General features: G+C 42.2%; 1 protein-coding gene and 1 long non-coding RNA gene across 3 annotated transcripts in view; one reads left to right on the plus strand and one right to left on the minus strand.

The window, feature by feature from the left end:
- CAMKMT (calmodulin-lysine N-methyltransferase) overlaps window positions 1–23,620 on the minus strand; it is a 309,341-nt gene that overhangs the window by 59,520 nt on the left and 226,201 nt on the right. For both annotated transcript variants that reach the window (XM_080408606.1, XM_080408607.1), the window contains exon 11: window positions 1–23,620. This exon is cut by the window's left edge; it is cut by the window's right edge and continues 8,600 nt beyond it. The gene's annotated coding sequence lies outside the window, so the exon portion shown is untranslated.
- The window catches only part of LOC308072139, a 53,349-nt gene that overhangs the window by 21,416 nt on the left and 8,313 nt on the right, over window positions 1–23,620 (plus strand). The window contains exon 2 of the long non-coding RNA XR_013931528.1: window positions 1–23,620. This exon is cut by the window's left edge and continues 19,170 nt beyond it; it is cut by the window's right edge and continues 8,313 nt beyond it. This is a non-coding gene — a long non-coding RNA (uncharacterized lncRNA).

Consider the following 23,620-nt stretch of genomic DNA (forward strand, 5'->3'; position numbering starts at 1 on the left):
CTTGTTGATTTTATTGAGCAGGGTCAAGGGAATTAGTCTTGAACGAGTTTTGATCCACACAACTCTAATATTATTTTCACTTTGCATTCCACCAGGGTTAGGCTCTGAATATTTAGCTCTGACACTGAAACAAGAGGTTTGGAGCTCTAGTAACCAAAGTCAGGGAAAGGCGGTTTTCCCAGTGATGAAGGCTTGATCAGAAGGGCGCCAAAGGTACGAGGTATTTTAATGAGCTCTCACTTATGCTCTTAGCACTTTTGTGCCCAGTCCTGCTATTTTGCTTTCAGATAGTCAAGCTATATCACTAGGGCTTTTTTGTTTGCCACAGTACCAAACTCAGACTTGGTATACAGAGCCTCAGCTGACAGAGTCTGATTATTGGATTTGAGGGTACTTTTAATACTAATTTACCAATAATGCAAAAGCAATCTTCACAGTTGACTGCAGATGCCACACCAGCTCTGGCAGGGGGAAAGTTTTGTTTCCTACCTTTTAAATCCAAGTCTTTCTAAAACGTCTGAAAAGTCTTTCTGTAGCAGAGTCCACTGATCCACTATGGGAACACAGGAAGTTTGAGGTCTGACTTTTGCCTTTTATTTTTCCTGGCCTAGAGGAAACTTATTCTTTTGTTCTAAGGAAGTAAAACATGAGGGTAACTTGCCCACCCTAGAAAAGGTGGCTCAGAAAGCAGCTACAAAATGTAAAATAGTTGTTTATGGCTACAGTTGCCTTTCTCTGTCAAATAGAAAGGATCAGCCCTGTATAAAACATCCTGGGAAAAAAGCCCCTGTGAAAAGGGAGCCCTGGCTGGGTGGGAGCTGGGATGCAGGAAACCAGGGGATGAAGGAATGTGTAGTGCTCTTACTAAATCAGGCTGAAATGTTCCTCCTCTTTTTTTTTTTTTTTTTTTTTTTTTTTTTTTTTAAATTAATGACATATTCAGGAAAAAAAAAAAGCCCTCTACAATTTTTGACCAGGTCTAGCCTTTGTATTTAATTGCCTTCCTGGGCAAGAGCTGCCATTTTCTTTAATGACAGAGCTCAGCACCATCTGATTGAGTCTCAGTTAAATTTCCAGATTGAGAACTCATTATATTACTGTGTAAATCTATGATGCACTCAGAGCAGTGCAAGCTTTTGATCTGTGGCTGCTCTGGTGATGGAAAGGCTTGTCTGAAAGCTTTTTCAAAAAGCCTCTTCCACAGAGGAAGCACATCTGTAAGGAGGACCATAACTACAGTAAAAATTGGATACTGATAGTAAAGTCCTGGCATTATTGAAGTCAATCAATATTTTCCATAGATTTTATTGTGCGTCGGATATTGCTGGAATCTCAGGGAACTGAAGCTTCACCTAGCAATAACACCTCTTTGCCAATCTATCCACCTCATGAGCAAAAGGCAATAGGTTTAAAGGAATTAAAACAAACAAACAAACAAACGAGTTATCCAACAACTACAGTTGTGGTTACATCAAACACCTACTAGTATCTGCTGAGCTAATAAACCAGGAGGGTTTCTTAGAAAGGAATGACAATATTCCTTCTATGACAATAGAAGGAATAGCTTTTAACACCATCACAAACATCACATTTCACCAGCATCGCTAAAGAACATATTTCCTGAACTCTTACTTCTCTCACAGGCACAGACTGATGTATAAAGAAGGAAAAGGACACTGAAAAAGAAAAGTGATGTCACCATGAGAACCAAGGGGCTACAGAGACAATAGGAAGTCAGTAGCAGAGTCTGAAACTCGAAAATATGAGTATTATCTTTACATTAATAATTGAAGCTTTATGTCATAAAGGGTACTCAGAAACATATGACTTCTCCCACAGCCTCAAAGTCTTACTATGGTATTTCTCCCACTTCTTATAGGTCTTTGCCCATGTCCTGATTCCTCAAATACTTATTAAAGTGCTTAAGTTCACTAACGCAAAGAATATTGGTAGATCCACCACTGACTTAAGGGAGTGGAGGCGAGTGTTTGTGTCAGGATTTCAAGCTTTTGTTTTTAGACACACTCCACTTCTGCATGTGAAGCACCAAGTAGCTGTTTGGTGCACAGCAAATATAGTGATGGTAGCAGGACAGAACTGTAAGGGTGGGGGAAGAGAGGTATTCATCTTGTGCCGTGAAAAGGAAACTGCAGAATATAAAATGAGTTTGCTTGCTGTCTGTCAGATGCCATTCCAACTGGGAATAATAAAAAAGACCTAGAACTACAGCTCCACCAAGATCTGTGTGTGGATTGCACACTTAGATATTATGCTGCACCCACAAACCTACCAGAGCCAAAGACCTCTCCCCGTTCAATAATCTTGCAAATAAACTTGAGCCAGTGCAAGTGATGAGTGCAGGGGTTGTGTACTACAGCTACAACATTGCACATCCTCAGAGCTGGAACTTAAGAGACCTTAAGTTTTAGGTTAATGTTTAACCTAATGTCAGCCCGATGTAGAAGCAATGCAGAGGGTGTGGAACAAAAGTTGGTAGGAAGTTCTGGAACATAAAGAGAAATATGTTACTTACAGCATTCAGTTTGCACTAGCCTTTTCCTGTTTGCTGGGCATGTATCTTGCTTATTGTAACCTTTTCTTGTCCAACTCTACCCTCACCCAAATCTGTGTAAAGGCTATCATTAAAAGCTCCAGTTTAGCAGGGTGCATGGGTACACACATGGCTTTCACTACACATTATCTGCTTGATTTCTGTGAAGCTATTTAGATACTTACACTCAAGTGTATTCTTAAAAACATTCTGAATTGACCCCTGAGTCAATCTTCTTTCTTCTTCTTCCAACCAACATCACAGACATTTTCATTCTTTCCTTTGGCTTTCTGTCTCTTACCATATGCCCTTTAAACCCACCATCCCTGTCCGTAGTGCTCTGACATTTCTGCATACTCACCAGCATTTCCCTTTTCATTTTCTTCCACTTTGTCTGAATCCACTCTCTTGCCTATTATCATACAGTTCCCTTGACTTGTTTCTCCTACTCTGGACCTTAAGTAGCACCTGAGGTTTTTTTCCTACTTTGGAAACAGTGTCCCTGGCCTCTGCCTTCACTCAAGTAGCCTTTGAGCCCCTCTTGACCATCATTACTATTTTCTACATTCCAGTTCTTCATAAAAAGGCAAGACAAAGGAGAAACAACATGATGCAGGAGTGTATTGGAAGAGCTGAAACTCTCCAGAAAATTACGTTATATTTATTCTATACTTAGAATTAATTAGTATACTCAATTGGTAATTTTCAGGGGCTATTTACAATTACAGTTTGATGACATAGATTGTGAGATAGTCCACTTGATGAATAACAGTATCCACGCTCTGCATTGCCTGACTCCAAGAACTGGAGTCCCAAGCCTCCTCAGAATGGACCCCAAACCCATAGAAGCTAAATACATGTCATGAAGTGCAGCAAAAACAGGCAAAAGAAGAGAGAAGAGAGCTGCTTCAAAACAGGAGTCTGTTATTTCTGGCTACATGATAGCCCTTTGTCTGAGATTATATCTGCACTGAAGACTGCAGTGCTGTGGAGCAACATGTTGGCTTAGCTCCTCGAAGCAGTCTTACCCCAGGAGATCAAAGTCCCAAGTGGACAAGATCATTGTGCTTCTCAGTCAGATTCTGTGCTGTACCCAGTGTTTGGTTTAACATCTGTAGCCCTGCAGAGCAGACACACCATGGAGGAACAAATACTTTTGATCTGGTAGAGGGAACAGTCATTGGGTAAAATGATAGTAAATAAAATAAGCAACTTCTCCCATTTTTGACAATTCGTGCATTGCACAGGAAGAGACCATTACAGTAATTTTGAAGCCTAATAAATGGAGCAAAGAAGGACTTCCCTGCACTTTTGTGATCGATTAGGTATGTAATCTGCTAGGTTAATTTAAATCTCTGTCTCCTGTATCTTTTATAAAAGAATTGACTTCAGATGCCTACCTGTGCTTGTCCAGGAGCCCCCAGAGTATTTCACAAGAGAACTTCCCTGATGGCCAAAGTACCCCTGTGCACAAGCTGACTGCATCCCTCAGTTGATTCCCACAAGCTTTTATGCCCAAGAATTTCTGATCATTTATAACAAAAAGTTGTAACATTGCCTTTGCAGGAAATAACTTGCAGGAAAAATGACTTGAACTGGAGTCTAACTATGTTCGCTGATTTGTGTACCAGCAGCACACTATGAAGCTTGAGGAAGGCTAATTTCTCTTGCCAAAAAAAGCATGGGTGCTTAGTGACAGCCTTTCTAGCCCATACAAGTCTTCAGAAATGTTAGCCTAATACTTTAAAAAAATATTTCACAATAATAAAAAAAGCTCTGAACATTTTACTTCCAACAGGACAGAATAACATGTTATGTGAAAAACATGTACTGAATCTGTCCATCTAATTTCCCTGCAAAACATTTGCTAATCATGCTGTTAAAGGGGATGAACATATTTTAGAATATTAAAATTTGATTTGGCAATGACAAATTTTAATATTAAAACACATATAATGACTCTTAGATTAAGCTTTTCTGATATACTTAATACCCAAGCTAAATAACTAATCCACAGAGAACAGGAGGTGGACTCAGCAGCTGAGTAAGATTACAGTTTTAGGACATACTGTAGAGGACACAGGGAAATGCAATCTCATAGATTTCTTAATAATATTCACCATATATTGGTTAGTCAAAACCAGCTGGCATATAAATCAGAAAAAACCATCCTGCGTTCACATGGAAATCTTCTCATAAGCCCTAGACGTGCCTAGCACACAACGGCAACCGTGTAGTTTTATCCTTCACAGAATAAGAAAAGCAGAAACTATTGTGTGACCTGTATTTCATTCAGTGGTTTGTTTAGCAAAACACAGGTACTGTTCAAATTTGATACATATTCCTGAGGGAAGAATTACTCTCCAAGAAGAGGTGGCCAATCACAGAACAAGAGGAACACAGTAATCATTAATCACAGGTGAAAATTCAGTACATAATTCCTAAAACAAAAGATTTGGCAAGGGTTTCTAAAAATTTTATACTATTTTTACGGCAGCATGGTGGCAAAGCAGGAAAAATGGGAACAGAGCTACAGAAGGTCCTTTATCTCAAAGTAAATTTTTTTTTTTTAATTATTACTGGATCTGTTACATTTTTATGCAGGCCACGGAAGACTGTAATGGGCAATCCACTTGGCACATAATATATATAAAGCAATATGAATTTGCCAAGTATTCAAATGAATATATATGCATACGCATAAACCCATACAGAAATTGTATTCATATGCACATACACTGTTAAATTCATCCATATATATTTATTATAGGCATTCATCAATCGGTTGTGCATACACACGTTAGAGAGAGAAACACACACATGCAATGTGAACTCTTTCAGGTAACCTGAGAATTGCTATTTTTCAAATATAATACTGTAATGCCTCTGTCCTGTACACATGCAAGCATAGAAGGATAAATGCAGCTGAAGTGTCAATTTTCTTCACTTTCTTTTACCCACCTCAACAAAACCTATTATTTTAGGCTGTGATCTATTTAATAAATATTGGAAGCTCTTGTCTTTCCTCAGCCATATCTACATGCAGGAAAACAAAGCCAATTTAATTTGTCCTTAGTGATTTGTAGGCAGATTATTTCATGAACTGTTCAGTTATATTTTACAAGTGTTTTTCAACAACCTGTGAAAAAAACATTAAAACAGAAGAGGTTGAAGATTTATATTTTAAGGTTTTTTAATGGAATTTTTTCATAATTTTTTTTTCATAGGCGTCATTAAAAATTATTCTTTTAGTTGAAAATGTAAGTTGTTTTGGTAATAAACAGCACTTTATAGAAAAACATACTGAGATTTACAAATAAAGTAAAAGCATTTCACCTCATTCAAAAGCACACTTCTAATGACTACTCTCACTAGGACCAAAATATAAAATGAGACCTAAGAACACTTAAGAAGTTGCCTGCAACTTTCTTTGTAATTGTCGAATGGTTCAAATAATGAAATGTTATGTTAGCTGTAATAGGATGTATATTCCAGCTATGTAACAGGTTTTTCTTTTGAGCTAGCAAACAGAATTCATTCTCTATGCCACAAGAGTAAACATAGATCCTAAATTTTAAAGAAGTCATAAGGAAGTTATATGCCACTTGAATGACTTGGTTTTCTAAAACCAGTGTCATTTATATTCTCCAGGAGAAGAGAGAATTTGTGTACAAACAGATGTCTGTGTAAAAGAGCAGGGTTTCTAATATTTAGCATATCTATAGCTCAGCACATATTTACCTGAACTACTATTTGCTTCCTTAGGCATCTATATGGGGAAAACAGATTAAAGCAAGCAGGAGATAATGGAACCAGCTCTTTAATGTGAGCAGGATTGGTCCCAGTGTGTTGTTACCTTGAAGGAAAATAAACTTGGTATTTTTCCTATTCCTGTTAATGCAGGCATCTCTTCAGCTTTGCAGAAAAGATGAGTCTTTGAGGAATTTCTGTCATCAGTGTTTTCCATATATTTTTTCCTGAATAGGTATAGAAGCTCTTGGCTTGCCAAGGTAGAATGGGACAGAAAACTAAATTCTGTGGACAGGCCTATCCTGGCAAGTGCAGACATCGCAGATTTTGGGATTTGTGATCCCTAAAAAATTGTTAGTGACCACTTGTTGACACTGAGCTGCACAAAATCTGTGGGAGAAAAAAGTTGATGTGTCCCCTAACCGCAATGTGCGATTGCAAATCACTTTGCACTGTGACACACAGAGAAGACTGAATCGAGGAGCAGCATCGTCACAGGGGAAACAACAGTGAATTAAATTGTGGCCTCTCTCATGGGAGAGGCCCTGCAAGGCACAGTGTCTGAGCACCAGGTTTGGAAACTATTCCGCTCCTCAGCTGGCTCCTTGCAGCGTGCAATGGGCTCACGGCGGTCCCAGTGGGATGCTGGGCTGGGCGAGAGAAAGTAAACTGGGCAAAGTGAACTGCCGGGCTCCTTAGCACAGGTCCCCGTTCTATGTTTGTTTCAATGAAATAAAATGGAAACTGTATTGCAGTGTTTTTAATCACTCAAAATTATCGTCCTTCTTCGTCACTGAAATAGCACAATAGATAATTGATCTGCTGAACCAAAACACCACAACCCCCAGCAGTATGTTTGCGCTAATTCAAGAGAGCTTTTTTAAATGAATTTGGGAAGCTATCTATATACCTACACAAAGGTCTTATTTTATTATTAACTGCAGTAATTTCGTACCGGAACCCTAATATTATAGTGCAATTTAGTTGAAACTGTTGAACTTGTGAACTGTTAACAATACAAATAACACCATAATAGCGAAGAATCCAAACATTTAGCGGCAGCAAACTAATAATCAGAAACACTCTTACGCCAAATAAGCTACCAGGGGATTAATAATTCCCCCTCCCTTGCAGTAACACCGCCGGTGTCTCCAGGGAATTCACTTGTGAGGAAAGAAGCTGACTCGTACCCTGGCCCAAAAGCGGGGCGGGTTTCTCCTCTGGGCAAAGGCATGTTTTGTGCCTGCCGCCGCCCCCCCCCCCGCCCCCCCCCTATTTCCTGCCCTCCTCCCCCTCGGGACAGGGGTGCTGCCCACAAAGGCTGCGGGTCGCCAGCCCCGTCCTGGGCCGAGCGAGTGCCTCATGCCTCCAGCACCTCGCCCTCGCCCGCTGATTTGCCTTACGAGAAGCCAGGAGGTAAACAAATAGGTCTGGCGAGCCAGGCCTTGCCTGTATACACCTGTATCAACAAGGATGCAAGCACAATGATCTTACCTTAATGAACTTAATCTTTAATTTCACAGCTTGGCCCTTGTGCTCAGCCTCTTAACAAAGGAGCCGAACTGTTTTAGTCCATATGACCACCCTTCCTCCAACAGCTGTGGAAACTTAAAGCCACGACAAGGATTTTTGCCCCTTGTGAAACTGTCAAAAGCAATAAATATTTTTCTTTTTTTCCATCATTAGACCCCGCTAAGAAAGCCTGCCCATTGTCCACTGTAATTCCCAGCGCTCACGGGGCAGGAGCTTTATTGTCCCAAATGAATCCTGAAGTGTGAACAATGCCGGGGAAAGCGGCCACCCTTTTCGGGAGGGTGTAGCCGCGAGGAATGCGGCGCTTCCCCACGGACGGCTCTGCCAAAAGAGCACTTGTGTTTTTTAACACTGGCCTTTCAGGAGGATGCTCGAGTTAAGGCATTGTGGCCCACTGTAAATAGATGCACTCGCCAGAATGGGGCTTCGTCATCCCTAATTAGGGAAGTAACTCCAGAGAGACAGCATGTCACTTGCAAGACTGGGCTCATTGTTGGGTTTGTGCGCGTCCCCACAATGTGAGGTAATTGGAGTTGTACCTTTTAGAAAGCTGCTAATTTCACATAGGAAGTGCTAACAAGACCTTTGTGTGCCATGTTTTCCTTCGTCCTTTCTAAGGAAGTTACAGAGCTCGAGTACTGGGAATGGCTGGGCTAAGGCCTGCCGGAGGAGGCTGCGGTAATGAACCACTTCAGCCCCCCGCCAGAAAAAGGAGGCCTAATTTTCGGGCCTGAGAAGACTAGGCCGGACAAAAGGTTCTGTTTAAGCTTATTATACGGGACATTCTCAGTGCCTACACAGCTTTCCTCGAAATGACCCTCTCAAAATAAGTGCATCAAGTTTGAGCAAATAGAAACATGCAACTTTCGAGGCTGGGGGTTATAGTTTTCTTTACAAAGCCATTTATATAATGTAAGCCGCAATTAGCGCGGAACGGAGCAACAAGATCTAGCGAGGAAAGTTCCCCTGACAAAGGACAGAAATTAGGGGAATAAGTAACAGTTAAATATTGGCTTCGGATAACTGGCTGAAAGGGCCTTTCAAATCAGCTGCGGATGTAGAAAAATAAAATAATTTTGCTCTGAGTCCCATTTGCCGCAAAGTTTGGCTTTTAAATCACCGACTGATTAATTCCACTAATTTTAAATTATCCAGATAGAATGGATCTGGGCTTAAAAAAACCCAACAACCCAACCAAAAAGAAATCACTGAAAAGCCTCTCAGCTTTTAAGCCTGACAATATCATCAAAACGTCCATAGGAATTACATATAAAAATTCAAACGGTAATGAAACAAATTACTACTTGCAGTATGAAAAGTCTGAAAAAGCTTTTTATATACTTGAAATGCAGAAGTTATATAAACTACTCAGTAAAAAGAATTAGAAAATGACCTTTGCAGATCGGGGGCAAAAATGAACAGTCTTCAGGGGAAAAAAAATTTCTACTGTTAACAATGGCTTTTAATGCCATTTTGCGTCCCTCATTTATCTAATAATTGTGGCAAGGTTAGGGTAAACAATGAACAGTATGTTTTCACATATTCCACCTTTAGTGTCCTCCATATGAATTTCTAAAACACTTAAGAGAATAGATACATAAACCTGTGACCTTCAAATGAGCTTTTTTCTACTTCCAACATTTTGAATAAAAAAGGTCAGAAAATTGAACCGCTTTTGCGCAGTAATGAATTCCATTCTGTTGGGTAAACAAAGCTAAATTTTAAAACACGGACCTGACATCTCTATAGCTCAAGAAGCTTTTCTCTTCTTCGGGTGTACGGGGGGGGAAGGGTGAGGAATGCAAGCACTCCGCCAGCCACCCCCTAAACCACAGCAGCATCCGACAAGGGGAGGAGGGGGAGACAAAAATATTTGGTTTTATTCAGTGAAAAGCCATGATTTCCAAGGCCAGTGTGATACAAATGTCTGATTTTTAAGGCTTTTTTTTCTTTTCCCTCCACCTCTCACCCCCCCAGTGAATAATTGATCCGGTCCACACAAAAAGAAGCCAGCGCTACCCTCGTAGAGCTAGCTCTTACTGCCGAGGGCTTCCAAAAGTTACTTCAATTTCCGCCGTGCTTTTGTCCATGAGTTGTCTTGGCTGAAAGGCCTGGTTAGGTATTGTTGCAAAAAAAGTCTGCACCCACGTTTATTCCCCCCCCTCTAATTCATACTCCGCATTGTGGGGTTTTGCTATTCAGAGACTGATTGGACAACAGCCCGAAGAATGGCCCCAGTGATTAGGCTCTCAGCATGGGTCTGGATTGTGGGTATAAACCCAGCGCCGGGGCTTGAATTCACGGCGGCTTTCTGCTTCCTCCTAGCGCCTCCCGCGCCCAATATTTTATGCATCCTTTGCTGCAGGTAATGCATTCCTTTATACCAGGAAATGGAATCCATATAATTAGCCAGCGCAGTAGTGCCTGAGCCCTTGAAAGTCCAGGGGTTGTGCCCCGGGAAGCAATTGCGCTTTGGTATTGATAGGAACTCGCGGGTTTTTGGTCTGGGTGGGATAATACAAAACCCCAAGTATTGTCATGACAAGGTATTCAACCCTCTTGACAAAGGAAACTTTTCTTGAGTCCCCCCGGGGGCACACAGGGGCAATGCTGGACGCAGATTTGTTTGTTTAGAAGTGGAGGTAGGGTTTGCCCGGCCCACCACAATTCCCAAACACCAGGCCTGACCCCATCCCCTGCCTCCCACTCCACCGCACCATGCTGCTTCCCCCATTGCTTTACGTTTTAAAGTATGGCAGCTGAGCAAGTTGTGAAGTGTACAGATGTCACTCTGCGTCTAACATGTCAGTAACTGGAATTAATTTCCATTTATTTGCCTATTGTTTTATATCATTTTATGACAATGTGCCACATAATATAATTTAAATCTTTAATGTACAACTAATTCTCTACCATTAATTTGTCAACATGATTACTGGATATGCCACCAGGAAAAGCTGGATGACTTGAAATATGTACAAGGCATTTCTGTAGCTTTAAAAGAGGTTTGTATCTGAAATGACAAAGGTTTACAGAACTTTTTTTGGTCTGTCTGTAATTTTATGAAAACGACAATTTCAATGTAATTTCACAAACTGAATTATTTCAAATCCCAGTCTTAAATAAAATAAAACATCTAATATATTAATTAGCCCAGGGAGAGAGTCCCAACATATTGTAAGAAGCAAAATGATAGTTTGATTTCTGAGAAACGCAGCCTTCACCATGACAAATCCTGGCTGATAGGAGTTTAAACTGTCTCCCTGCCAATAGTACTTTATTTTGGGCAGAGCAATAATCTTTTTAGCTATGCGCTGAAATTGAAAAGCAGCTCATAACAAGAGCAGCTTGCAAATTTTTTGACAGAAAATGGTGATTTGTTGAAACTGAAACTTGTCCTGGGAGCGTGAAGCAGCAGCTATAGCAGGCAAGGTTTCTAAGAGTAGAATTGCTGATTAAAAAATGAAGAGGGAGAGGGAGAGAGGGCAAGAGGGAGTGGGTTTTTCTCTGCCTCCCAGCCCTCCCCCCAGCTGCCCGTAGGTAGGAGGTCAGGGCACTCTCCAGGGATGTGGGAGAGCCAGTTTCAATTAGCTCAGCAATGTGCTTGTGAGGGGGAATTCATAGCACATCGCCTCTTTGCTTTCAGGGGGGGTCTGGCCCCCTATTTCTCCTGCTGCTCCGAGGCACTCCCTTGCTTATTTGCTGTTTCTCCCCCTGTATAAAAAAATGAATATGGATGTGCCTGCCTTAAAAAAATGAAGCAAAACAAAAACCATGCTGAAGTGCAGGCCCTGACCTTGCAGCATCCATGTCTGGGCAATTCCCCCATGCGACATCGCAGGCAGAGCTGGGGCTGGCAGCCTGCCCTGATGCCAGGTCTGGTAGATGGGTGCAAACAGCACCAGGAGCCAGGCCCCTGGGCTTCGCCTCTCTGATTCCCCCAGTGCTCTCCTTGCAGTCTCTGGGGATGTCTGCAGGCAGGATTGGACCCTTCGTAACAGTCCTGTAAGCTTGCTCATATGCTCACTTCCATATTGCATAGAGCAGGTGGCTTTTATAGGTGGGCCTTAGACCATCAGCTCCTCAGTACAGTAACCCAGCTTCTGGCTTTGACACTATTTTTCAACCATTTCATTCAAGTGGGCTCCCTGCAGTCATCAGGTCTTTGAACGGACAAAAACCTGTGCTCACATCAATTCCAGGCCAGGACCAGGGTACACACCCCAGATGAAAATGCTGGGGAAACGATGAATAATCAAAGTGGATGGAAACACAGCAATTAGTTTCTGGGGAATAATTTGCTAGCAGAACATTTCATCTTCTCTCACTGTTTTTTTTTAAAGCTCAGCTCCCTGCCTGTCCTCCTAACTCCTCTCTTCTACCTTTTGGGGATCTCACAGGAGCTGTATGAGTCACCAGAACACCAGAACACTGGAAAAATCCAGCAATTTCTTTTTAAAAAAAGGAAAAAAAAGGGCTTGATTAAAAATTAAAATATATAAAAAAATATTCTTTGAAAAAGAAGTGTTTAGACAAAGCCTGTCTGCTTCAATTTCCCAGCTACGTAAGCTCCCTTGCCCTGAGAGTGACAGTAGATTCCATAAATTAACTGAAAATCCCTCTTCTCAAGAGCCTAAGTTATCTCTTCTTTGCCTGCAGCTCTGATTTAGAATAGGCGCTCGTTTGTTTACTGTTTTAATTAATGCTCCTTTTCAGTGTGGAATAGGGGAAGGGAAATGAACTGACTTGATAAACAGGTGTAGCTGTTATGTGTTGTATTTGGGATCATTCAGGACTTGCAACAGATTAATCAGGCTTGACTGGACGTGAACCTCCTAGCAGAAAAGGTAGATCAACTCTGCTGGATGCCCAGTAGGTGAGTATTATTTTAACTGCTAGCCTGTGATAGGAAAGGCTTGGAAGGACAGTCATCAGTGGAGAATATCTCTCTGTTTTCGCCCAGGAAAGCAGCCTGATTCTTTCCCCCACTGCTTAACAGTTAAGGAGACCTTGACAATATAAGCCACTTTTCATCCCCTCTCTGCTTCCCCTTATAACCTCACTGCCTTATGTTCAAGGGGAAAGAAACAAATCATCCCATTATCTTTAAAACATTTAAGTGTCACATTGGGGAAAATGCTCTCCTAGGTTAACTATGAATGATTGAATATTTTTTTTCTAAATGCAATATAAGTGTAATAACAGTTTAAGTGTCATGCTACACTGTGTATTGCCTTTGCACCCTGTGTAATACCTAGCACACTCAGAACAGAAAATGATCCAAAATAAGCCTTTTCTCAGAGTTTGAATTCTTAGCCTCAAAGGGGAAAAACAGTCGGGCTTAGGTTCTTCATTATGAGGCAGCAAGGAAATTATGTGATTTAACTGTATCACGGCAGTAAAGTAACATTCAGCTCATGAGTATCAAAACCCAGAAGAGACTGCGTCTCCTGCTTTCCGAATAAAGCAACATCTAAAAATATATTCCTTTACTGCCCATTTTGTCTTGGCTAATACAATTAATACATGTACAGAAAGCAACATCGTATCAATGGTAAGTGAAAAGGAATCAGGGAGTATCCATTTATAATATTAGGCAGCTGACCTTGCCAGGCAGAGGCAACGTGGGGATGTCGCACAACAAACCAGGCAAGTGCTTTAATTTTAACTGCATTACGTTAAACTACCTAGAGTTTATGGCTGTCAAATGGGACCCTGCTCACTAGTATCTCTTGCCAGCAGACTGGCTGAAAACCAGCTTTGGTGTCAGCTGCAAAGACAGATGCTCACCCACCTTCTTGGAAAGAGATACTGTGAATGGAAGTGGTGTATGTGCTCATTGCAGAGTGTAAGTACAGGGCTGGATCTGGCTTTCTTTCCACTGCGTCCTGTCAGGAGGATAGGTCCTGGACTCAAAGACATTCAGAATGCAACACAGGCAATCTTATATTATGCATGGGCCTCTGATTTTCAGCTTCTATCACAATTTTACCAGGCTGCTGGAAGGGAGGGTGATTAGACATAGGAAGGAAAGGAAGGATACCAGTCCAGCTGAAATGGTATTTCATTCAAGGGTATTCAAAATTCACCCGCAAATATTGCCAGACATGCAAGGAGCTTTGATGTATTTTAAAAATCAGAGATAAATGTCCTTTTTAAAGATAGCCCCTAATATCTTGCTACGACCATCAGCTTGGGCTCCATGATGGCAGCTGATAGCCTAGCAATACCTACCATGCCACAATAAATCATTTATCTTATCTTGTTCATAGAAATCTAAATGCTCCCCTACCAGGGGAAAAAAAACAGCTTGACAAGGTCTGCAAGGAAAATGTTTGGAGTTACTGCTGCACTCTCCTCTCGGGAGATTTGCAGCCTTGTGAAGGGGGAGCCTTTGGTCCTCCAAACGGCATGGAGGCTTGCAGTAGCATTTATTTGCATTCCTGGTTAAGGAAGGCTCGGCCAAAGCCAGACCTAAATGTCTGCAAGTAAATCACAACCCAGTGTATGGAACCTGGGGAATCCACACTGAAAGCTTCACTGGGAGATGCCTTGTTTTCCTAACAGTTGTACTGTACTGCCAACATGTACATTTGGGATTAGTCGAATGTGCTTGGCAAAATTGGTATTAGACTTATGGGGACTCTGGAAAGACTCAGATCCCAAATCCAGTAGTAACAAATGATTATATTTACGAAGAAAAGATCAGTACTAGCTGCAATGCCTCACCCTGGGTAGAAGAGTGCATGTTCTGGAGCAGGAATGTGTTACGGTGCATTTCTGCACTTCTGCCTCCCCCTGAGCACTCAGTGGGAAAATGTCAGTGGGTAAACTTGCCTGTGATTGGAATTGCTGCTGTTCTGGACCTTTCTCTTCTCCTGAGCATTCTTCAGCAAAACACAGACTCATCTCATACAGGAACATCCATCCTATGATTATAATCCAAGAAAGGGCAATCATAATCCCAATTTTCAGTTTTTAGTTACAACTGACTTATAAGTGAAACAAATTACTTATTAATGAAACATAGGATTTTAAAAGTTAAGAGTTAAGAAAATACATCACAGAAATGGAAGTTTATTCCAGCAACTTATGTGGATCTTTCAAAAATGGTAATGAGAGCTCTATTTTGCCAGTTGCTTAAATTTGCAGTATGAGAAATATCACGTGCTTGAAGCTTGTGACAGACAAACCAAGAATTCCTAAGCCAACCTACTCCAACACCTGGTAACTCTCAATCCCCTTCCCTGCATGCAAAACCAAAATTCTTCTCCCAAGTCTTTCTTTTATCTCATAAAATAGCGTAGAACAGTAGGCAAAAGAGGTTTAAATGGCTTATTTTAAGAAGAATTGGTAGCACCTTTCTGGCCTTTGCCCAGGCCAACCGTACGAGGCTTAGTACCTGCATAGCCCTCCTGAAACGCCTGGGCTCCCCTGCTGAAATCCTCCTGGCCCTCCATGGTGATGCAGAGTCCTCAACTGTGTGTGAAGGCAGGCACAAAGCTTTTTCTTTTTTTTGGGGATGTGCTCTGTTAAAACATGTGTTTCATTACAGAATAAGAACGACATACAGGGCTGTGGAGTGTCAGAGCTTATGCAGGTATTTGAATGGTTCCCACCTTTTCACCAGGAATTTACTCCACTGGTAGTGTTTGCTGTGAACTTACCTTCTGTGACTGAGGTTTGGAAATTGCCCAAAACCTGCAGTGCAGAACAGCATCTGAAAACCGGAAGAAAAGAAGGAAAGTGGAGGGGTGGAGGGAAGTGTCAAGGGAGTTTTGCAAAGCAAATAGAGTATTATCCTTTTGTTTAAGATGCCATGAAGACTTTTTATCTGTTATGTGATACTTTGCTTGGAGGACTGGTGCATACGAAGAGCTTTCCTGCGCACCCCACCCCCCTTGATCGCTTCACTGTTCTCAGTGCAGATTTATTAAATTTTGAATTAACATGTGTTAAGGAGGTTGATTTTGTTTGCTCTGCCACATAACTTACTTTTCTAAACACTTAGTAATAGCAGCAGTTAATCTATTGACCAATGGCTTAAGCAGCAGGTGGCTTTAAGACCAATGGGCCAGTCCTGACAAGGCCCACAGAAATTCCTAAGGCCTCTTTGTTACCTGGGCTGGAATAGAGAAACTACTTGTTTGGAAAATGTTTCTCCTCCCACAAAACATCTTCAGTATTAAGGGTCTTTTGTTAGCAGAAGGCTGAAGAGGGGGATTATGAAGGATAGTCTGTCACACAAATTGTTTCTTCTTAGACATATAATACAACCTGCATTAAAAGTTTACAAACTAATCTAATGAAATTATCATTCAAACGAAGCATGTCTCCGAACATTAAATTGACGCCTCGACCTGCCGTGCAATTTCCGCACTGAAAATCTCAAGACTGCAATGCCTCCGCTGTTGCTGTTTTAAAGGAAAACAAGGTGGTTTTTTTTTTTCTCAAAAAAACCCTCAGCAGTGTTCTGTTTGAAACAGGAACCCAGATAATCTGCAAGGGCTCATTTTCTCAGGAAACCCAGGCTCTAAAACATTAACAATTAAATTAGTTCCCATGTGTTAAGGAATCCAGAGTTACAGTTAACTGTGTCATCCGGGTATTTTCACTGTCTCTGTATTATGGCATGCAAATTCACATCTGAAGAAGAAAGGTGTTTTTTTTTAATTTATTTGGATTGGTTTAGTAGAGGTCAGCAGCAAGTGAAACTTGCAGTTCTGTACCCTTTGAGACAAAGCTGTATTGACTTAGCTGAGGGCAGTATTCAGCTATGACATTATTAAGGGAGGATTTACAGTGCAAGGTGGGGAGAGACATGACTCTCCAAAATGTGTCCATGCATGCACAGAAAGGACAGCAGCAGTTTCACTTGCAGCAAAGAAATGGTGCTTGGTGAGTAAATGGAGCCTTTGGGGCAGTATTTATTCTGTCTTCAGCCAAGCTGTCTGTGTTGTCCTGATCCAAGTTAGAAGAAAAATTACTTTGTGTGTGTGTGCATGCATGTGTGTGTGTGTATACACAGATATATATACATATATATTAGTGTCTATGAGTATACACACATATATATATACTGTGACTTCTGCACTACAACCACAGTCCTGTATTCTCTATGCCACAAGTAACAATTGTGAACAGCCGCACTGCAGCAACATAAAAAACCATAAGAACAAGATAAGCCAAGTTACAAAAGGTTCTGTAGCCTGATTTTCACTTGCTGGGGTTTCCTCATCATTTGAATTGCTTGTCTACCTATATGCTATGTACACACATCTATATAGGTAAATTATATATGTATGCTATATAGGTATGCACGTGAATGCACTTATATGCAACATCCATTTAAGACTTTTATGTTTTGGGGACCCTGATCTCATCTGGGGATGAGATCCAGTAGCACCACTAGGTGCTACTGTAATACAACTAATTAATATTATTTTTACCACTAATAACAACAGCAGTGTTTACTTTTAACATGTTCTCACTCTTGCCAACATATGTTTTTACATTATTTAATTTTCCTGTTCTTTGCAGCACAAATGCTTAGAGGGATCCCAATTAACTGCTCAACAATGACACACTCTCATTTAGTTTTTCTCTCAAACTTATTTATTAGGCTTTGTTTATCAGTGGGAGAGTTTCTAGCACTGAGACTGCCAGGATTTACTCTAAGCCTCTTAGTCTGGTGTTTCCATGGCCCTGGCTCTCTGTGTAGGAGAAGCTAAGAAAACCATACATACGGGTTTTGGCCCCCTTTATTTCAAGTAATCTAGAGCAGATGGTTTTTATTTCTTCTCCTTTTTTTTTTCTTTTGGGGGGATGGGGAGAAAGGCACCTGATTATTAAATAAGCTGAGGAAAATGCTGATTTTTGGGCAGAGCTGGTGGAGCACTACTGGAGATTATTTTTTTGTTTGTTTTTCTGAGACTGCGTAACTGGATTTCAACATATTTTCAGGGCATTTCTCTGAACCAATGAATTCCCATGGGTAATAATACGAACACCTTTGTCTGATTGCTCTGGTAAAGGCTTCCCCAGAGACTTACAGCCAAAGCAAGCCAGAAAATGTAGGGAGGCATTCGCTCTGCAGCTGCCCCCCAGGGCCCTGCTGCTCCTTGGTGCTCAGCCCTCAGCCCTGCCTAAGACAGCCTCTTCTGCCCTGAACATGCAAGGAAAGGGACTGCTCCCAGCCTCACTCCTGGCTACAGCCAAGTGCTTGGCACTTTCTTTTTTCTTTTTCACAGAGTACATTCATTCCTTTCTTTCTCTCCCTTTCTTTCCCTCTTTCTGCCTGCCTTCTTTCCTCCTTTCTTGCCTTCTTTTTCTCTTTGTTTTTCTAATTTTTCTAACAGGTGAGGTCTCCCCTTGCTAACTTGCTACCTAATTAGAGTGGTGAGAATTAGCTGCATTCACCCCGGCTTTAGTCCTGGCAAGAGTGTTAGAGAATCAGCCCACTTTTCAAGGTGCCAAATTGGAGGCTGAATCCAGGTGTGGTGGGAGGCAAGGGGATTATTTTCCTCCCATGGGGTGCAAACAAAGGCCTGTGCCAGGGATAGATGGGGTAGGGACAATGTTGCCTGCAGGAGGGCTAAGCACTCCTCCTGACATCTGAGCCCTCGCCACACCACAGCACAACACTGGGCTGTGTCATGGGTTTCACAGCCGGAGCCACATCGTAGGGACCCCCACTGTAGGGACGGTGCAGAGGGAGGGCTCTGCATCCTGCAGTAAGGACAGAAAGTGTTGTACCCTGCCAGTTCTCAGCAAAGTACAGAGTCCAGATGAACAGAATGTGCATCTGGGGAAATAGAGGTGATATACCCATCTGCTACCGTGGGGCACAGGACACAGTCTTCAGCTCCTAGGGTGTGAGAGCTGGTGGCATTCTTGTGCCTGCTGGGATGTTGTGCAGAGCCCTGATGGAGCTGGAGCCCACTGTGCAAACCTACAAACCCGTGTGGTTGACCAGACGCTAAGCCTCAAGCCACAAGCTCCCCAGCTCTTCTCACTGGCTCAACATCAGGCAGCAAATTATGGAAGAAATGTCTTCCTGTCCAATTAATATGGTTACTGATGTAACTTGGAAGGCCCTCTGAGAACTGGTTGGTTAGTGCTGATGCAGTATTTTCCAGAGGAGGGCTCTGCCTCTGCAATTGGTATTGCAGTGAGCCTGAGACCTGCCCTTTTTTCAGGCTAGGTCTTTCTTCACCAGGGTGGAGAACCCTAAAGGTATGGCAGGTCCCAAGAAGAGCATGGGTACTGTCTCAGTTTGTGTAAAGGGACAAGTGAAGAAGTTGGCAACAGCAAATACTGTTTTACTCAAGATCTTTCACGTGAGGGCCTGATGGGCTTGAGAAACAAAATCACAGCATGTATGTGCATGTTTTCCATACTCACCAGCAGCACTATAACTCCTGTTGTGCTTCAAAGTCTTTAAGTTATCCAGCTATCTAAGTACCAGTGAGCAGGAGGAGAATAACACAAGTTATGCTTCATCTGATGGAATAAAGCTTGCTAGTTGACTGAGAAGTCAGAAGGGGCAGGTCAGTGTGGATAACCTCACTTCTATTATCCTATCAAAAGGAGAAGATGCATTGATTGAGAAGGCAGCAAAGTGAGAATCTCTGAGAATCTCTGTATGTTGCTGATATTACTTCAGAGAACAAATCCATCTCTTATTCTTTGAGTAGAGCTATAGCACAACATCCTGGAAATTGGTCTGGCCTCTGCACCACCACCCTGCATCTCTAGAAACCACTTTTTTGTCTCCTATTGATGTAGAGCATAAGAACATATAGTCCTCAAGGAACGCAAAGAGCAAGGAAACAGAGGTGGATCAGACCACCTGAAAGCCCAACTATCATAACTATAACCAGGAACAAAAGGGAAGGGAAATGTAGCACCTGATACTTCTCTGATCTGCTCTTCTTGGGCCCTGACAAGACCCTAAAAAACTGAATAGTGATATCGAGCATGTCAGACCACGGTCTGGACTTGGGAGGTTCAGACGTTTCTGGATCCTTCAAAAATAAAGAGAAAAGCAGCTGTTTTTTAATATTAGGAGGATAGAACCATCAAACATCAGTCTTATTGTTGCTGTTTTACTTTCCCTGATGCAATAAAACTAACTAGTGAAATTTCAGAAAGGACGGGTCTGTGTGGAAAGCCCTATCTACAGAGGACAGAGGGTATATACTGTCTTGACTGCCACACATCTTTTATTGTTATTTCTTTGGGGTGGGCTATATATGAAATAGTAACAAACAACCCTTCGTCCTTCCCTCCAGACTCTCCAAATTTGGCTATGCTTTGCAGTTCATCTTTGCAATGAAGCTCTACCACCACTATAGTTCTTTAAAAGGGTCATAGGGAATCACAGCAAAGTGGTATACAAAGGTAAAGATGTCAAGTGAGTTATGTTAACAGAAAAAGAACTACACAGTAGGTCAAGGTTTGGGTAACAGCAGGGATATTTTTGTTAAGATAATGTTTCTCGCAGTGGTGGTGGCTTCCTTTGTAATACATAGCTGCTCAGACAGAATTGCCTCTATTCTCATGGAGTCAGAGGGCCACATAGGAAGGTCCTATGGGGTCTAAATGAGATAGACACTGCAATTGCTTGTATAAATAAACTTTTACTATATAAGCAGCATAAACGGGCTCTGATGTAATGTTTTCTAATGCTTCACATTTTCAGGTTGATTTTAAGACAATTATCAGAGCAGCTTTTAAGAGCTAAATGGAGGTTTGTGCAGTTGCGTTTTCCTTTAGGAAGGGTAATTACCTTTCACTGCGCCAGTACAGAGCAGGGGTTTCTGAGTTACATCCCAGCTAAACTAGCAAAGGAAAACAAGAGGTTCAGCCCAGGAGAATCTGCAGGTGACTGGTTATGTCTATACTGCACACAAACTCAAGCCCACCTTGCGAGGATGCATGTTCAAATGCAGGCTAGAAGCATCCTTCAGGGAACACTAAGAGAGAGCGCTCAGCCTGATGGTACTCCTCATCACAGTTCTATGGCATGGAAAAACTGGCTCATCACCTTCCATGAGTCCCATCTAAGCATGGAGCAACACAACTGGCCCACCAGGTCCTGAAGCAAACCACTGGAAGATTTGGATTTACAAGCAGCCTACACTTAGGCTACTCCTCCCTCCACAAGAAAGCTCAAAAAGGCCAAGACTGGACATTTGAAGCCAAACCATAGGACATTTGCTGGCCATAAAATGGATGGCCAGAGCCAGGGCAGGAAGCACAAAGGGCTAGAGTGTATTCCTTGGTAGCATGCTGAGGTCAACACAGATGCAGCCACATTATGCTTGAGCTTGCAGCCAGCTTGTGGCTAACAGTACTGCAGACATCCCTCATGGAAGCACAAGTGTTTCGAACTAAAATCTGGGAATCTACCAATGTCTGATTCAAGCATAAAAGATACATTGCAGAGCACCACATTGATACATCAATACTTTTAAATGTTTAAAGTGAAATTTCTTTCCCCATTTGAAGAGCTTTTTTCCACTTTGGGAAAAGCTGTCTTCCAGCTCACAGATTTCTGAATATTCAGATTTCTCTCCATGTTCCCCACACTGAAAATATGCCCAGATCCACCATTAAGTATTACATTTATTCTTCTTTCTATGCTATGAAAAGGTAAGAAATCAACAAAGGGTAGTATTAACAACCATTTAGATGTGGAGCTTTTACGTGTATGAGGTTTTTTTAAAATCATTTTTTCCCCCCAGTTCTGGTACATATGGATTCATTTTAAGCCATAACTGTTCTATAGCTCATAAAATGTGCATTACATCACCTTTTAGATAGAAGTCGGCAGGAACAAAGCTACTGGAACGGATGAATAAACAAATTATTGTTAAGGCTACACACATCAGCCTCCAAATAGCAGTAGGAAAACGTGCAGTGCTTCTGCAACTCTAATATATGTTTGTACAATGATCTGAACTGTTCATGCAAGTGTTCATTTCAGCTTGACCCTGTTTGGTGCAGGTGGGAAGTGCTGTGCATTGGAGTACCAGGTAAAGTGGATAGTGGCTCTGGGCCGTAGGAATCCAGCAGCAATAAGAGCATGGCTGTATGGCCACAAAATGCCCCCTGACTACTGGCAAAAATGGTTACTTAGGGAAAATACGTTCCTAATCACCTCATTACCATGAGGTAGATTGCTCTGAAGGCAAAACCATACATCATGTACAATCACACTTTGCCTTTACGCTGTGCTCTTGAGGCTGGGCAAGCAAACAGGCTGCAAGGCTGAGGCTTCCCAGCACTCAGCGTGCCCTGCTGCTTCTTCAGTCTCCATCTTTTGTGGTGAGGGATCACACACCGCATAGTCCCACAGATGTACTGCAGTACAAGTAGGGGCTCCCCTGGTCTGTGGCCTGCAGGGTCCTGTGCCTGTGATTATATGGTACAGGAACGTTTCAAAATGGTAGGTATTATGTTTGTCCTGGAGAAGCTTTTAAGCTGTTCAGCCTTACCTGCACTCCTCGCCACACTGGTCTGGCTCTTCTGCAAGGTCTGTCTTCTGCCTTTCTGACTGCCAGTGTGTGGTCCCACTGATCTTCACACCAGCTGGCATTACACGCCATCCCTCTTCTGTGACGCACCTAAGTGGAACTGTTCTGCTGTCACTCCTAATTTTTGGGCACAAATAGGGCTTTCTGAATGCCACTACCCAAAGTAGGATGCACCCTCCCTGTGCAGTTAAGGAGCCCGTACTCAGCCCTCCAGGCCTCAGAGGCAAGCCTCCAACCCTTGCTGCCCTGGTGTGGAGGAGCAGGATGGGATGCTGCCCATGGTTTGCAGTTGTTGTTGTCCAAATGGGGCCTTACAACAAAGAAAAAGAGCAGGCCAAAAGTGATCTGAAATGGGCTGGGGTTCAGCAGTAGGCATCCTTTTCACCAGTCATTGTTTGGGAGCAATTTCTACCTGGTGGCAATATTCCTCTCCTTTGCTTGCAGCTGAAAATAACTTTGAAAGTGCTTTGAAAGGGCTGCCTTTTAACTGAGCTGAACACCTCTCCAAATGACTTTTGTCATGGTATCTCCCCATGACTGAAGAGAATTCAGTCTCTTCCCTCCCATTTCTTTTCTGTGCAGCCTATAAACCATATAAAATATGGCTTATTGTTTCTGTGCTCTCCCATGCCCTTTATTTCCATAATGGACTCTTTGCCCGCGTGTTTGCTAATATTTCTACCTAACTACATAAGCTGGCAGATGCCCAGAGTGTTGGTGCCTGTGACATGATTCCTTTTCATTCCCCGTGCACTTTTCTGGCAGTACCTTGCCTGCAGGGTGGGCACAGAAAAGCAAAGATGCACCTAACCTGGCACAAGCTGTTGTAGAACTGTGACAAAAACACCTGCCCTTTCCATAGTAATCTGCTGAGCTGCTGGTGTTCCCTGGACTGGGAATGGAAGGTTAAATCACCACTTTGCTTCCTGTTGTGTCATCATTTTAGCTGTTTGCATCAATTATTGAATATGCTTACACAGCACTAATGCCTTTGCTGTGATTCACATGGTCCTTTGGAAATTAATGCTGCAAAATGCTTTAAGTGTGGTACTCATCCTTAAAGCTTCTAGTAGCAAAGTAACTGCCTGTAGACTTGTGGAAGTATCCACCTCAAAAAACGGCCAAAACAATTCCTGTAGATTTCTGATGAGACAGCAAAGAGTTAATCTAGAGCCACTGCTGCTATGTGCCCCCCACAACTCCTGAAAAACAGCGTCATGGTAGAAAAAGATAAACGGTATGAAGT

The sequence above is a fragment of the Falco punctatus genome, assembly GCF_963210335.1.
Source record: "Falco punctatus genome assembly, chromosome: 12".
Classification (NCBI taxonomy): Eukaryota; Metazoa; Chordata; class Aves; order Falconiformes; family Falconidae; genus Falco; species Falco punctatus.